Source organism: Canis lupus, chromosome 4, assembly GCF_048164855.1.
Source record: "Canis lupus baileyi chromosome 4, mCanLup2.hap1, whole genome shotgun sequence".
Taxonomy (NCBI): domain Eukaryota; kingdom Metazoa; phylum Chordata; class Mammalia; order Carnivora; family Canidae; genus Canis; species Canis lupus.
The window spans coordinates 2,770,215-2,786,599 of NC_132841.1; the positions used below are offsets into that span (position 1 = coordinate 2,770,215).

The following is a 16,385-nucleotide window of genomic DNA, read 5'->3' on the forward strand; positions in this document are numbered from 1 at the left end:
GGTGACTTGGGGACCCTACTCCTCCACCATCTTGCCCTCCCTTACAGCTAGCATTTCTGATAAGTCCTGGAGAAAGAAGCAATCCTAAGGTCACAGCTAAAGAATAATCTTCCCAGCCTCCTCTGAGAAGTTGAGTAGTATATACATAAGACAGGAAATGGGAATTTACAATATGAATTTGTTAAAGAAATGGGTAGTAAATAAAAGTCCTCGGGAAGCTAGCGCTATAATTTCATAACATGTGCATATAATTTTTAAATCATTTTTATCAGGGAACTGTGTGCCCAAAGACTCTTTTACACACCTGTGCACACACACACTCACACACAACACTGAAAGTGCTGTTTGTTGCTGCAGTATGACTTTATGGTCTGAGACCTGAGTTTTACTCTTTCCTTTTATGAGACTTAAGACTCACATCCTTGCTCCCCAACTATTATCTCTTTTGGCTTTAGGTAGCTGTCTGCTTTCCCAATTGGCACATTAATCAATATGCACACAAATTCATATATCTCTGTGACTACCTTTTTCCTAATTGCCCACACTTCTCCATCTATGTCTCATCCTAGGTAATAATTCCACATTAATGGACATCTATTTTGAGCACAAATCATGAACAGGTACCTATCACATCACAGCAGGTACTGTGATGAGCATTTGGAATGAGCATGTTTATTCTGAGATTGCATTTATTCCTGTTGCATTTGGACTAAGGTTAAATTGTAAGGTTTTTAAATGAAACTGGCATTTTCTCCATTTCTGGCTTAAGATCATAAATGCAACTAAATGAAAACATTGTAGGGCTCCACTTTCTGCACATAATTTAAAATAGGGTACTCAGGGATCCCTGGGTGGCGCAGAGGTTTAGTGCCTGCCTTTGGCCCAGGGCACAATCCTGGAGACCCGGGATCGAATCCCATGTCGGGCTCCCGGTGCATGGAGCCTGCTTCTCCCTCTGCCTGTGTCTCTGCCTCTCTCTCTCTCTGTGTGACTATCATAAATAAATAAAAAAAATTTTTTTTTAAAAATAGGGTACTCAAAAAGTGTAGGGTCAACGTATTTATTTATTACTAGGCCCATACTTCATTTGTGTTGAAATGCCAAGAGATGATCATCTAGTCATGAACTAAGTACTTCAAGTATATTTTATTTCTGGTATTATTTTTAAGAAAAAGAAAGAAAGAAAGAAGAAAGAAAAAGAAAGAAAGAAAAAAGAAAGAAAGAAAGAAAGAAAGAAAGAAAGAAAGAAAGAAAGAAAGAAAACAAAAGATCTAAGAGATTTTCCTCACACAAAAAGAAATTGTTCAGATACTATTAAATGCTAAAACTCAACAATTGTTTCAATTTAAGACTGAAAGATCTTTGGTGTGGATGCTGATATTACAATTCTGCTCATTTTTATACATTATTGAACATATATAAATAGGGGAGACATTTCACAAAAGGTGAGGGAGAGAATGATGAAGAACTTTTATTTGAACAAAAGTATTTTGAACATTTACTTTGAGAACAACGATACAAAAATATTTTGTATATATTCCAATACTAACAAATTTTCATTTCATAATTAGGCATTTAGAGCATTTAGCACATTAAATTTACATCTGATTTCTTTATTGATTCTATGCCTGTCTGTTCAGTAGATTCTGAACTTTGGTCTCTATCTCTATGGACCTGAAGTTAATCTCATTCCTTTTTCTGGGCACTCAGTATCGTGATGGAGTGGTTTAATCTCTATCCCCAGGAGCACAACCAAATTCATCTCCACCGAAATCTTGACTCCTCTGTGACTTGGCTTTGCATCTGTGTTCCCATCTGTCAGACATTTCACTGGGTTGCCTTTGTTCTTTTCTGGGAGACTGAAGACAATAAGAAAAAAAGCATAGTGGACCCTGTAATGTTCAGCTGCTATAATCAAAGCATAGCACCTGAAGATTGTGGTAATTCCCACTAATAGATAAATTAAAAATGGAGCAATGTTTTAAGTTTGATGCTTCCTTAATTCTCATATGTGTCTGAAATTGTCTAAATATTTAATAAGAAGTGTCTTTCTTACTTCTCTCAAAACTTTGATACTAAAGTGCCACAAACCTCTAAGTTTAACAAAACTAATGCAAAGAACTTTGATCTCATTCAAGAGAGAACTATGGTGATATATTCCTAATATTATGTTTTTTTATTATTAATTTTTAATAATATTAATAGTAAGAAGGATAATAAGAACATAGCAGGGATTGGAATAATGTTGATGCTGTTTATAATTTGAAGCCCAACAGGGAGATACTGAAATCAGTGTTATTTTCACAGCAAGGCCCAAAAGTTGTATTTGATTTAATATTCAGTATACATGATGCTAAATAAACTATTAATTATGCAAAAATAAATCAATTTTTTGTTTGTATCATAAATTAAAAAAACAACTATGTAGGTCACATATATTTTTCCTCTGAGTAATAACTTCAGTTGAAATTTTAATTTATTTATTAATTGCAAAACTGAATGTATATTTTGTCTACCTAGTTTGGCTCTTATATATCAGCATTTTTATATTTGTTAGTTTTAGCATATTGGGGATAGTATTTTTGTGTTAATTTGTACATGTGTCACAAAATACACAGGGGAGATTCAAGGAAGATTAATAAAGATGAAAGAAATAGGAAGAATTCGTACCTGGCAGGCTGTTTGGTTAGGGGAGTGTCAGTATCCTCCCACAATTTTATAGCAGCTTTTCCTGCTTTCTGTCTGTATGTCTGTCTGTCTCTGCCTCTCATTTCTCTTCCTCTCTCTGCCTGTGTGTCCATTTATACTATATATCCTTACTTTATAGGATTTCCAGAGAGGAGACCGTGAAATATAAGGTGAGATGTGGTACAACAACCAATTCATTAAAAGAGGGTTCACTTAAGGAAGGAGTTGAAAGAGAGCTTTGAGACCAGAGGATTTTATAAATCAGCTTAAAAATAAATAAACAAACATCATCTTAAGACATTTGCTGCTTGGTTCAGTAGGCATAGGGATTTGGTGAAGATTCATGTACAAGGAAGTGATATGTTAGAGAGAACCTTAATCCTGATTTCTCTGGCATTACAAGGTGAAGACTCTCTCCTGATGATTGGTGGGCATGAGATATGACAGCCTTGGATCTACTCTACAGCTAAGTCAACTCATACCCTAGAGATCCCCAAAAACACTGTAGATAGGACTCTATAGGTGCCTGACCCAAGAAGTAGGTAACTTTGGAAGACAGCATTTTGGAATAGACTTTTCCTTTAAAACACACGAGATTATCTCCTGGGACAAGAAAAGCACTTGGCATCATGAAGAACCCTCCCTTGAGAGAGACTATTGATATTGATCTCAACATTCCCTAATTGTGTGACCAAAGGGGATAGTGTCCTAGAATCTAACAATTTCATTTCTCTATTTGAGAAATATGGCACAGAATTATCTCTAAGAATCTTCCTGCTATCACTTTGTGACATAACATGATCAGAATTGTCCTCTTGGCTTCTGAGTCTAAGTATATAAAAAATGCAAGACTATGTCACTCTGTTTTGTGCCATGATAAGGCCAGCTTTGTGAACTTATAATGAGCACTTCTGAAGATGCTTGCTCCTTCACATCAGACCTTGTAACAGCCAGAGACACATGTGAAGTTTTCTTCTGTAGAGCAGACATATTCTCTACAAATGACCAATTTTCTGAACCCTTTCATTAAACTTGTGATTTCAGGAGCACACAGTGAAACTCCTTTTAAGTGGGACTATGAGCTCTTTGTGTCCTTAGAAAATTGTCAGGAACTCAGCAATGGAGGAGGTCAAGGCACGTAAGATTTCCTTTAAGTCTTCTGGAAAGTCAATACTCTACCATTCGTTTTCCCACCTGTGGTAGAAAGAACCAGACTTATAGATATTTAATTTCCTATTGATAACTTCTAAAAAATATAAAGAAGCAACTCATCAGAATAATTCTGCCAAATGTCAAGCCTTTTAAAATGGTGTAATTATAAGGATGCCTTGCAGTTGCTCAGATCTGGGTTCTCTGTTTGGTTAACAGAGGGAGAAGGGAAAAAATGAGAAAGAATTTTCTTCAGGCAGGAAAATTCACTGACTTTTGAAATACTGTGGATTCCCTGGATTAGTAAATAGGTCGACTTCACGCTTTTTTGTCTAAAGATTTCATTTCTGTGAATGTACTAGTAAGGTGGCAAGTGGAGAATTGCCTGGGCTCCAAGCAGAACCAGAACCCTCATATCAGTCCCAGCTGGGGCTCTTTCTATGGCTTGTCTGGGAGGAGGAGACATTTCCACCAACTGGTGGTTATCTGGCAGTACCCTGTGCACACTAGAAAGGAATGCCATTGGAAGTTCTAAAAAAAAAAAAAAAAAAATCTCCTGACTAAATAAGTTTCTCTGTGTAATTCATATTAGTGTGGGGTTTGAGTTCTGACCACATGCCTACAAGAGAACTCTATTCAGTATTAATCTTTTATACTTTGTAACTTAGAAGTCTGCTTTATGAGATCAGCTCAGTAGTTTTGCTTCCAACTTTCCCATTAACAGTTAATTGTAGGGAATGCTTTGAACCAAATCTTTATCTTCTGATGTGCAGTGTCTTTTCTGGGTATTTCCTTGCAAAATCAGATCCTCTTTTTTCAATTAGCTACAAAGTGTTAGAACGTTAAGTGGCCGTGTGTGCCAGTACCACACTGTACTCTAGAAATGGTGTTAGGAGTTACAGAAAACATGCTATTAAGTTTCTAGTGACTTCAAAAGCATACAAATGTTGGCACAGCAAGGATTCTGGTTTCTTTTTAAAGTAACACAGAGCAAGTTTTTTCATTTAATGATAAATTGGCAATTTGAAATGAATAAGCTATGGAATGTTGATCTGCTTTAAGCCTGCAGGAAAAATTACAGGAAAATACCCTATTCTGATGAATCAGTAGAACCCAGCAAACAAAAGCAAGTGCATGTATGCTTCCTAAAGTTTGCTTGCTGGCACCATTGCTCTGTATTGAAAAACTAATCTCATTAACGAACTGAACACAAAGCAGTGCATTCCACAGTTAATCATGCTGTTCTGGGCACATCAAATTAGCTCTTTTCAAAGAAGCATGAAATTTACTAAGTCCGTGGCCTCAGAAAATAGTACCTGGGAATAGGAGTATCCCATGGATTGGAAATCGATTAGAAAGAAAATGCAAGTGGAACTTAGAAAATAAAAGTCACTTCATTTCCTAGTTAGAATACATAAAACTCCTGACAGTTTGATTTCTTGTTGGGCTTGGTACGTCTTGCAGTCAGATAATATGTGATATGACCATTACACAATGTGCACTACACTAAGTAAGGAGAAGGCTGAATGTAACATCCTAAATTACAAAGCTTTGCCACATATTCAGAAATATAGAAACAAGTAGAAGATAATAAAATATTTCCAGGCCTGCGGTCCATGGAGATATCTCTTTAACCAGGTAGAAAGACATAAGAATGGAGAGAGAATAGTTAGAGAAATCTGATATTGAAGTATATTTTGAAGGAAGGAAATGAAAACAATTGGTATACAGAAGAGTATTACATTCAACATACTTCACTTATCAGGTACACAGTATGCACCAGGCATTCGGCTAGATACTAGGGATGCCAACATGAACTGTGCTTTGTACAGGAAAGAGAGGAAATCTGTCCTACTTAGAAGATTGCAAGTATTTTTGCTCAGATGATGAATCAGCATTGGGTGCTAAGAAGAAATAAAATAAGGCAGATAAGATGGGAGGCTCCAACTAGAACATATACTTGACATTTTAAACAGCCATGTGATTATACATGGGCAGAAAAAAATCGATTGGCCTGGAAATACATTTGAAAGTAGTGCCATTGGAATGTCATTAGAATGACATCAAATTGTCAGTGGCACGGTAGATTTTGTAGTCAAGGCCCCGTCAATATTCAATGATTACTCAATCTGTCACATTGACCGTATGGCAATTCAAGTCAAACGTTAAGGAAGCCAGGGTGACACATATTCTCAATGATATGTTGTTTTAGTGCACAGAGTAATGCACTTCCTGAAACTGGGCTGCCAGCTCTGATTCTATTGAGCAGAAACCAATGTCAAGAGGGCAAAATTACAAACAAAACATTTATTCTCCATATTACTACTACAAAGCACTTGAATTGCTGGTGTATAATCAAGATAAGTGATTCAGTATTGGGGAAGCGGATAATAAATGCATACTTCACAACGCAGTAAAAGAATGTTTTTCACAGATGGCTGAGCATTTCAAGAATTATCATAAAACTAAGCTAACTCCTTCCCCTTAATGTAGGAGGGATTTGCTTGAAGTTCATACCTCTGTCTTTCTCCAGCAATGCTGGATAACAGAACAAGGACTTAGGCCATTTACAAATCAGATGCTGCTGTATTAACAATGAAACCATGGCTACACTCCTAAGACAAGTTCTAGCCCTGAGGAAGCAACTTTGAGAGAGACAAGGCAAGTGCATAGTCTGAGGGAACCACAGAATAGCCCTGGAATCTGGGCTATGCTGATGTGTTTAGGGAGCAACATTTAGATTCTGAAATATTTAACACAGGTATGTACTTTTAAAAATGGTAAAAATTAGGCAAGCATCATCTTGCTAATGCATCATTATACTATAGTAAGAGGTTAATCTATTTGGTGAATAGCCTCCAAATGACATTTCATGCTAAGTGGACAAAAAATATGATAGCATACTTCTCAAAAAAACATTATTTGTTTGTGCCTGTCAATATTTTATTTAGCTCATTAATGAGTGGGCCCGCAGGAGATTAAGGAGCTACTTTAAAAAAATATTTGAAAAGTGGAGATTTTCCACTTGTGGAAAGAAATGGAGATATAGTCCATTTTGAAAGGGATACCTAAATAAGATTGTTAAATTAGTTAGAAGATTGGCTAACTTCTTATGGTCATGAAATCACAGCATCTTTCAATTTTTGCAAATTAAATTCTAGCCTTGGAGGATATATTGGCTGAGGATTGTTGGCCAAATTAACTATCACAATAAATTTCTGATAAGATCCAAGCAGACTTCCTAGGACATGAATGAACTTGACGGAACACACATCTTATCTCTCCCCAAGTGTGGGATACATTTTTGTTCCACAAAGAAAATCTCCTTTATTGTATTCATTGTCTTCTTTCCACCATATATAATTGTTCCTGATAATGCACACACAACCTCTAGGCTCAGACAAATTTACATACTGGACTTTAGAAATCACCACAACCTTTGAAGAAATCTCATTACCTCTGTCATTTTTCTCAGGTGTAAGTTTATGGCAAGACAGCATTAACATGTTACCTGGATCACACAGGCTTACAGAAGCAGGAATGGAACAGGACCCTCAGGGTTCCTGACTTCTCTTTGGGACTTTTCCAACATACTATGCTGCTCATCTGTAGAAAAAGTATAAAACTTATGCATTCTATAAGCTTTATGCACTTCATGTAGGGTGAAGGAGGAAAAAAACTTTACAATGGTGTTCTTACTGTATAGTTCTCATTGGGCTTTATTTCTGTACTTCTTAAGTGGCATCATAACTCAGTTTTTAAAGCTGAAATGGAGTTGAGCAAGTAAAGCAATCATTCTAGTTGCTACCATGCATGGGTAGTAAGTAAACCATAGACAACAAATATCCCAAGTACCCTGGGATGATTTACTACTCAAAATTCATATTCAGGATCACAGTAACTCAATATTCCAAGCATGGTACAGCTAAAAACAAAGATTAAGACATGGGAATCATAAAACTCTTAATACAATTCAAGGAGTGTAATCCTGGGGAGGAAAACTGAGAACCAATGGCTAAGGCAGTGAGTCATCTGTTAACATCAAAGCTCTAAACCATTGCCTTTAGGAAGAAAAACAAACATCCTCATTTACCAATTTTAAATTTCAAACCTAAAATGTTTCTGGCTCTGCATTTTCATATCCATTTTCTCAGTTAAAAAATATTAAATGGATTATTTTCCCCAAGTTTTATCATGTACATAGAATGTTAAAGCCTTATATTAAGCCAGCTCTAAAGTAAATAAGTGATTTTTCTTACATGGAATAAAAGTTCATACATATTGAACAAGTGGTAATGAGGTTTCCAGGCAATAAATATCAAAGCATCTTCCAAACTTAATTACAAAAATTAACATTATGGAATCTGTAGACTGTCTTCATGGTTTCTTCTGTTTTGTTTTGTTGGGGAGTAGACTTTGATAATACTTAAAGTCAACTTATCATTATTGAATAAGCCATGTGAATATAAATGGTTACTAAAACCTCTTTCCCTTCATTTAATGCAATTGAAGGAGAATAAGCTATTCTAGAATTCTGAAATTGGGGAAAATAAGAGAGAAGAATAAACTGTAAATGAGAGTCTAAATCTTATGTCTCTCATCTACATAGTTACTAATCATTCATGCATTTAAGAAATCAGTTTTCCTTTCTCCATTTCCTTTTTTAAAAGATTTTATTTATTTACTTGAGAGAGAGAGAGAGAGAGAGAGAGAGAGAGTGTGTGTGTGTGTGTGTGTGTGTGTGTGCAGGAGCAGGGGGAGGGGCAGCGGGAGAAGGGGAAGCGGACTCCTTGCCGAGCACCGAGCTCCACAAAACCCGGGTCTTGATCCCAGGACCCTGAGATCATGACCTGAGCAGAAGGCAGTTGCTTCACCAACTAAGCCACCTAGGAGCCCCTCTCCATTTTCTTTTTACCAGCCAATAAAAAATACGTGAAATGAATGGATATAATTAACTATAGTTGATATAATATAGGATTCCATCTAACTATGTGGCTTTAGATTATTTGCACCATTTTACATAACCACCTTGACTGTTGAGTGCCATGAACACAAAGCTCTGTATTATAGAACTAATAACACATAAAGTTGTGCATAGACATCACTATCATCGTTATCACAAGAAAATAAAATATTTTTAAATAGCTCCCTATGACTCCAGCAGTTTTGTACTTTTTAGAATTTCCGCCATATACAGAGAGATCCATAGAGGTCACTGTTCATGAGTGGACCAGTCAGATACTGCTCGAAGTGATGGATCATAGTTATGACTTTGGTCCTGGTTTTAAGATGCCAGTGAGAAATATAACATCCCGTAGCTGTCAGTTATAACAACTGCTCATGTCCTAGTATGTTATTTAAAACAACACTTTTTACCAGCCCTGAGTCCACATATACAGCTTCATTTTATTTTATTATTTTTTATTTTATTTTTTTTTAAGATTTATTTACTTATTCATGATAGACAGAGAGAGAGAGAGAGAGAGAGAGGCAGAGACACAGGAGGAGGGAGAAGCAGGCTCCATGCCCGGAGCCCGACATGGGACTCGATCCCGGGACTCCAGGATCACGCCCTGGGCCAAAGGCAGGCGCCAAACCTCTGAGCCACCCAGGGATCCCCTATACAGCTTCATTTTAGAAGAAACACAAAGCTGTGTTAAAACAGGATAGGAACTGGATTGTGCCTCTTCATAGCATGAATCAGAATAATGCTTCTTTTCATTTCTTATCCTTGGTTTAGCTAAGTCCCAAAGATACAACTCTCCTTGGACTGCCTTATTCATGTCCTGAAATCCTTGACAATGCCATCATTCACTTACTAATTCACAGATATTTATTGAGCACACACTATGTGTTAACACTGCGAATGGGAAAGAGAAAGGTACAGCCCTCACTGACTCAACATTCTAGTTGGAGAGATAGATAGCAAGTAAAGAAATATAACTTAAGGCAGTGGGGAGTTCTAAGAACAAAAATAAATTGATAAGAAGTGACCCACCAGCATGGAAGAAATGTTACTTTTTATAGTGGCTTCATGGAAGATCACTCTGAAGAAACAATATTTAAAACAGAGACCCGGGGATCCCTGGGTGGCTCAATGGTTTGGCGCCTGCCTTTGGCCCAGGCCGTGATCCTGGAGCTCCGGGCATGGAGCCTGCTTCTCCGTCCTCCTGTGTCTCTGCCTCTCCCTCTCTCTCTGTCTCTCTCTGTCTATCATAAATAAATAAATAAATAAATAAATAAATAAATCTATAAATAAATAAATAAATAAATAAATAAATAAATAAATAAATAAAACAGAGACCCAACTGAAGTAAACCCATAAATGAAATGGTTGTTTTGGGGAAGAGAGTTCATATCGTGAAAACATCCAATAGAAAGGCCCTGAGGAGGGAAAGTGTTAGAGAAACCAAAAAACCCAGTGGGGCTGAGCAGAAGGGGCTGTGGTGGCTAGAGGGGGCAGGATGGTGTATGCAGTGTAAGATGTCTTGAGATTTAGGAAAGGATAATTTCATGCAGGACTTATAAGCAATGCAGAAAGCTTGGATTGTATCCCAAATGTGCTGGCAAGCCATCAGAGGGTTTGAAAAGAAAGTGATGTAGTCTGATTTACATTTTTAAAAGATCACTCTGTTGCTAGGTGTACATTGAGTGTAAAAGGGAAGTGCAGAGGGATGAACACAAATTAGAATTTCAGTTGGTGAGAATGATGGTAGATTAGTCTAGAATTTTGGCAAAGAGGCAGTGAGATGCAGTTGAATGCTGGGCACATTTTTCAGGTAGAGCTCTCAGTATAGGCTGATAAGTTTAATACCAGGTGGTAAGCAAAATACCAGGTATTTTGAGGCAAAAATAACACAAACATCTTAGCATTTTTGGCTTGAGTAACTGGGTTTCTGCTGGTATCATTTAACGAGATTGATTCTATGAGAATTAGGTTGAAAGAGAAAATAGAATTCTGATCTTGATGTATTGGGTATAGGATACTTAATAGACATAAGTGAAAATTTGAGTCTCTGATAATCTGGGCTGTTCAGTAGAACTTTGTGTGATGATAGAAATGACTAGCAGAGTAGTCATTAGCCACGTGTGACTCACATGTGACTGAGGAAACTAAAATTTTAATCATTTTCATTAATTTAAATCTAATTAGACACATGTAGTTAGTGGCTACCATATTGGACACTTCCAATTTGGAAGGATGGAAGGGGAAGAAGAGCCAGCAAAGGAGTCTTGGAAGAATCAGGAAGGCAGGAGGAAAATCAAAAGTACATGAATAGAGGCACCTGGGTACACAGTTGGTGAAGCTTTCAACTCGGTTTCAGCTCAGGTCATGATCTCAGGGTCCTAGGATTGAGCCCCATGTGAGACTCCATGAGCCCCGCAGGCTCTGTGCTCAGTGTGGAGTCTGCTTAAGATTTTCTCTCCCTCTGTCCCTGCCCATCCCACTCACATACATGTGCACTCTCTGTCTCTCAAATAAAAAAATAAATCTTTTTTTAAAGTACGTGACACATGTAAAGACATTTTTCCAAAAGGAAGTAGAATACCAAATAATTGGTAGAAATTACAGTATCTGTTGGACTAATGGAAATGATCCACTGGCAAAGAACAAAGGATTTTGATTATACCAGTGATGGAGAAAAAAAACTTGTTCTCTTCTTTTCTTATTGATTCTCATTTCCTCAGTAGTCTCCTTAGTTTGGGAGGACAGGGTCTTGAATTCCCACAGTGTCTTTCTCACTCAGAGCTTCATCTCAGCTCCTACTTCCCAGAGAACTCCATCCTGCACAGTTAGTACCAGTTGTGGTCCAAGGAAGCAAGTGGTAGTGTGGGCTTTGGGTGTCAGATCACATATTGCAGGGCCAGTAGAGGGGACCCCATCCTACTGATAGCAGGTGATACTGATCTCCTCCATATCCCCTATTCTTCTTTTTGTTTTAAGATTTTAATTGATTTATTTACTTGAGAGAGAGGGAGAAGCAGACTCCTCACCCCCACCCACTGAGCAGGGATCTGGACAAGGACTTGATCCCACAACCCTGAGATCATGAACTGAGTGGAAACCAAGAGTCAGATGCTCAACTGACTGAGCCACCCAGGCACCCCTCCCCTACCTCTTCTAAAACTTTTTAATGTAATCAATGCTTTATATGATCTAATTTTTTTATCTTCAAAGTATGTGTGTGACCTCAGCATAATCTCAGAGAGATGGCCACTCTCTTCTTGAAATAGTCTTAAATTTTTGGTCATTCATACCACTTCCTCTTCCTGCTCTTTCTAAATCTTCTTTGTTCTCTTTTCCAACCCCCTGATAAGTGATGTCACTCCTTGGGCATTGCTTCCAGGCCTCCTTGTCACTCAGTCTCATAACTTCTGTGACAGGGTCACACTCTTTTTCACCCAGCGGCAGGATTGGTGTCCTTAAAAATCTAAAGACCATGAGATTTTCCTAAAGTTTTCCAGCGAACTGAAATGCTTTTCCAGTTGAGGACGCCCCACTCAAATGGACACCTGGCTGTCTAACTGGCTTCTCATGGGGTCCCTCTGTCCCTCTGAGACCCAGAGTTCCCTTTTGTCCCTTGAATTGGCTCCTCTTTTGTTCCATGTTGGGTCTTCATACATGGGATCAACATTGCCTCTAATGTCCTTTCTCCCAAGTTACACATCAACTCATCCTTTCCTGATCAATTTATTTCTTTAAATGTGACCATTCCAGGGGCATCTGAGTGGCTCAGTGGATTAGGTGTCTACTTTTGGTTCAGTTCATGATCCTGGGGTCCTGGGATGGAACCCTGAGCCAGGCTCTCTGCTCAGCAGGGGGTCTGCTTCTCCCTCTGCCCCATCCCCCACTCATGCTTTCTCTTTCTCTTCTCAAATAAATAAAATCTTTAAAATAAATATGACTATTCTATGGAAAGAAGTTGCTCCCATTGTTCTTTATTGAATCATTTTGTTGCTTCTGTAACTTTTAATATAACTTACAATTTTTTTGACTATGAATTATCCCTGTCTTTTAACAAAAAATATATATAAACCTCATGAGGGCAAGCCTTTGTTTTCTATTGTATTTCTCGTTACTAAAGATACAGTTTTAATTAGTATTGGTAAAATGTATGAATAATAATAAATTGATAGTCACTTAACAGCCTGGATGTTTAAAATGGGGATGTGAATATCTAACCTAAAATTTTTGTTAAAAATATTAGAGGAAATGTATGCAAAGCACCTATACAGTGTCTAGGGCACACTGTGCAGAATGCAGTAGATACATTTTTGAAATTACAAGTTTCATCTGTTTTAGGGATAAATTCTGTTTATAGCAAATACAATAACAAATTAAGAAATTTTTAAAAATATAAAATAATTGAATGGAAGAAACTCCAGCACTTATTTCTTTATTAGATAAATTCAGGCTAGAGCCAATGGAGGGACATTTATTGTCCACAAATGACCAGGAATAAAACTTCCCTGATGGAAATCCAAAGTCAATCCAAGTCAAACCAAGCTGAACTCTTCTCTGAATTTTTAGAAATCCTGTTTGCAAAACTGAAGACAATAGTTCTTCAGGCCCTCCCACCTCCTTCTGGCTTTCCTCGTTGAGCTCTGCAAAATTCTCACGGACTCAGCTGTTCTCTTTCTGGAAGTTGGAACTGTATCCCAGCCCTGTCCTGGTCAGACAACTGGGACTGAATGTGTTTGGCATCCATAGCAGGTAATCTGAAGTGACACCTCAGAGAACCATCTTGGACACAACTCTGAATTGAGACCAACACATATTTGCATTGTAAAACAAAAGAAGCCTAAAGAAAATGGGCTTTGGTTTTTTTCTTCCCTCCTTGTTATTTTCTCTCAGAAAAAGCAGGGATAATAGTAATGACTCTTGTAGATGTATATAGCCTACCTATCTAGGTAACAGATCTATTTATAGGTACAGATAGATAGAACTTTCTGCCACACAAATCGCCTCTCAGTCATTGGTACTCTCAGACATCTTCTAGTATATGAATCAATTCACTTGAGGAAACAAATGATCTCTGATCAACTTATTTGAAACTAATGCTAGGTGTTCAACTAACCATAGAGTAGCTAAGCAATATAATGCTTTTTTTCTACAATAGGAAGACTAATCACCTGCTTGAATGCAATATTAGATAAGTTGCTTCCTTTGACCAGTAAATATCTCAGTGGCTGCTTTGTAGCATGGAAATGCTCTTCATCGACCAGCATTGTGATGAGGATTTGTTTCCAGGACAATCTTCTCTGTCACTGAGGAAGGACCCCATGCCGCCTGATTAGTGCTGAGCTGAACCAACTCCAACTGAATTTATTTCCTTTGGGGATCCCTGGGTGGCGCAGCGGTTTGGCGTCTGCCTTTGGCCCAGGGCGCGATCCTGGAGACCCGGGATCGAATCCCACATCGGGCTCCCGGTGCATGGAGCCTGCTTCTCCCTCTGCCTGTGTCTCTGTGCCTCTCTCTCTCTCTCTCTGTGACTATCATAAATAAATACAAAATTAAAAATTGAATTTATTTCCTTTGTACCACTTACAATACTATCAAATAATCTCTTTCCTCCATACTTCTTCCCCCATAGGATTCTGTAGAACAAAATGAAGGCAGTATGGGCAAGTATGAAAATGCTCAGCTGTTTGGAAGTATTTTCTTAAATAAAACATCTCTGTAGCAATGCATGCTAAGAAATGCTGCTAATAAGAACAGTTCAGCAACCTTAGTATCTATTAACTTATTTTCCAACAAATAACCATATTTCTTCACCTAATGGGAAATCATCATTTTTAATTTAAATAGATCATTGGAGGTGGCATTAGAGACTATTTCCTTGATAGAATATAAAAAATGATTCCTTCAAGTAATACGTTTGTTCTATATTCACCATCTGATTTCTTTCATGTTAATAATGTGAATTCCACCATACATGGTATTAAAACATAGTTGACGGATACATAATAGCTAATAAAAAGCAGAGAAACGATACTCAAAATATTAAATTATTTTAGTGCATTTATTATGAAGGTTTACATTAACTTTTTTTTGTCAACTTAAGAACTCAGTATAAGTCAAATATATTTTGGTCAATATTATTCGACTTCCAGTATTTTCAAAGTACCATGCTCAAACTCTTACTTTCCTAATTTTGAATTTGAGCTGAAATCACATTTATTTTTTACTTTTGGCCAAATAGATTAAAATGCTAATGCATATAGAAATATATAAAGCTAGTGAATATTTTTCATGTGGCAGAGTCAGGTTAAGATGAAAGGTAGAATGATGTAAGGCCTGTTGAGAGGAGGAATGCATCTTTCAATAAGACAAGAAAGAAAACTAAGTATTACATATATCCACAAATAAACAGTAAATGAATTGATTATCGTCATTCCCTGTGAGCTCTGAATTTTGTGTGGAGGACAAAAATCTCATCTCTTGAGAGTATACTGGGGTTAACTTAGATTTTGTGTGTTCTCAGAGCAACCATATTTTATTTTAAGAAGTGTTGATTTTCCTCTTAAGAACTTCTAAAAATAAATTCCAAGTTTTGTATTACTTCTTTAACTTGGCTCATGCTTTATTACTGTAAGATATGCCATGTATTTTTTCAAGAGTTTAGTTACTCATGAGAGACACAGAGAGAGAGAGAGGCAGAGACATAGGCAGAGGGAGAAGCAGGCTTCCTGCAGGGAGCCCAATGTGGAACTTGATCCCAGGACCCTGGGATCTTGCCCTGAGCCGAAGGCAGATGCTCAACCACTGAGCCACCCAAATGTCCAGTGTCTTGTATTTTTTTTGATATTTCTCATTCATTGATTCTAGGTTTTATCTAATTTTCTTGAGACAATAATACATTTGTTCTCTTAATTTTCTTTCTTTGTCTGGAAAGGATCTTGGCTCAAAAAAAGAGATCTGTGTAGATAAGATCTAGTATATTTTCCCTTAATATTCAAATGGCAAGGGAGTGCGATGAGAGGCACCAGCACATCTTTTTAAAGTCATCTCTATTATTCATGGACTTTTTAAAGTCCTTTTCTGTATCTACTTTATGAAAAGAAATGGGCTTTCCTGGACTTTATTATATAATATCTACATATTTTTGGATAATTAGAATACCTTGAACTAAGCTTACTACCTATGTTGATGATTAACAATTTATTCCTTTAGTTTAAAATTAACACATCAAATTATGAATTTAATGAGTATTTGCTTTGACTTATACTATAGTAATGCAAGTTTCTCCAAAGTACTTGGCAATAATGTATTCTATCATGGAACACACTCCTTTTGCCTACAGTTTATATGTATTGTATTTAGATAGTATATAAGGAGCTCTATTAGTCTTGCTTTAGGGATTATGGGTTCTTAAATAGTAAATTCCAAATTTATGCAATTTACAATTTTGATGTGTGTGCTTAGCTCCCCTACCTGAGCTTGGTGTGCCTCTTAACTGATATATCAGCACAGAAAATTGTGCATTTTAAATTTGAGATTAACATACATGAATCAGTGATTTTCCTTCTCTTGGTTACTATTGTGG

The 16,385-nt window shown here is 37.1% G+C and overlaps 1 long non-coding RNA gene across 5 annotated transcripts in view; it reads right to left on the reverse strand.

Annotated features, from left to right (window-relative positions):
* Positions 1-1,456: 1,456 nt before the first annotated feature.
* The window catches only part of LOC140631732 (uncharacterized), a 138,900-nt gene continuing 123,971 nt past the window's right edge, over positions 1,457-16,385 (reverse strand). For all 5 annotated transcript variants that reach the window (XR_012029261.1, XR_012029260.1, XR_012029257.1 and 2 more), the window contains 2 exons: positions 7,349-7,443; positions 1,457-1,859 (listed from right to left, as the gene is read on the reverse strand). This is a non-coding gene — a long non-coding RNA (uncharacterized lncRNA). The remainder of the gene's footprint in view (positions 1,860-7,348; positions 7,444-16,385) is intronic.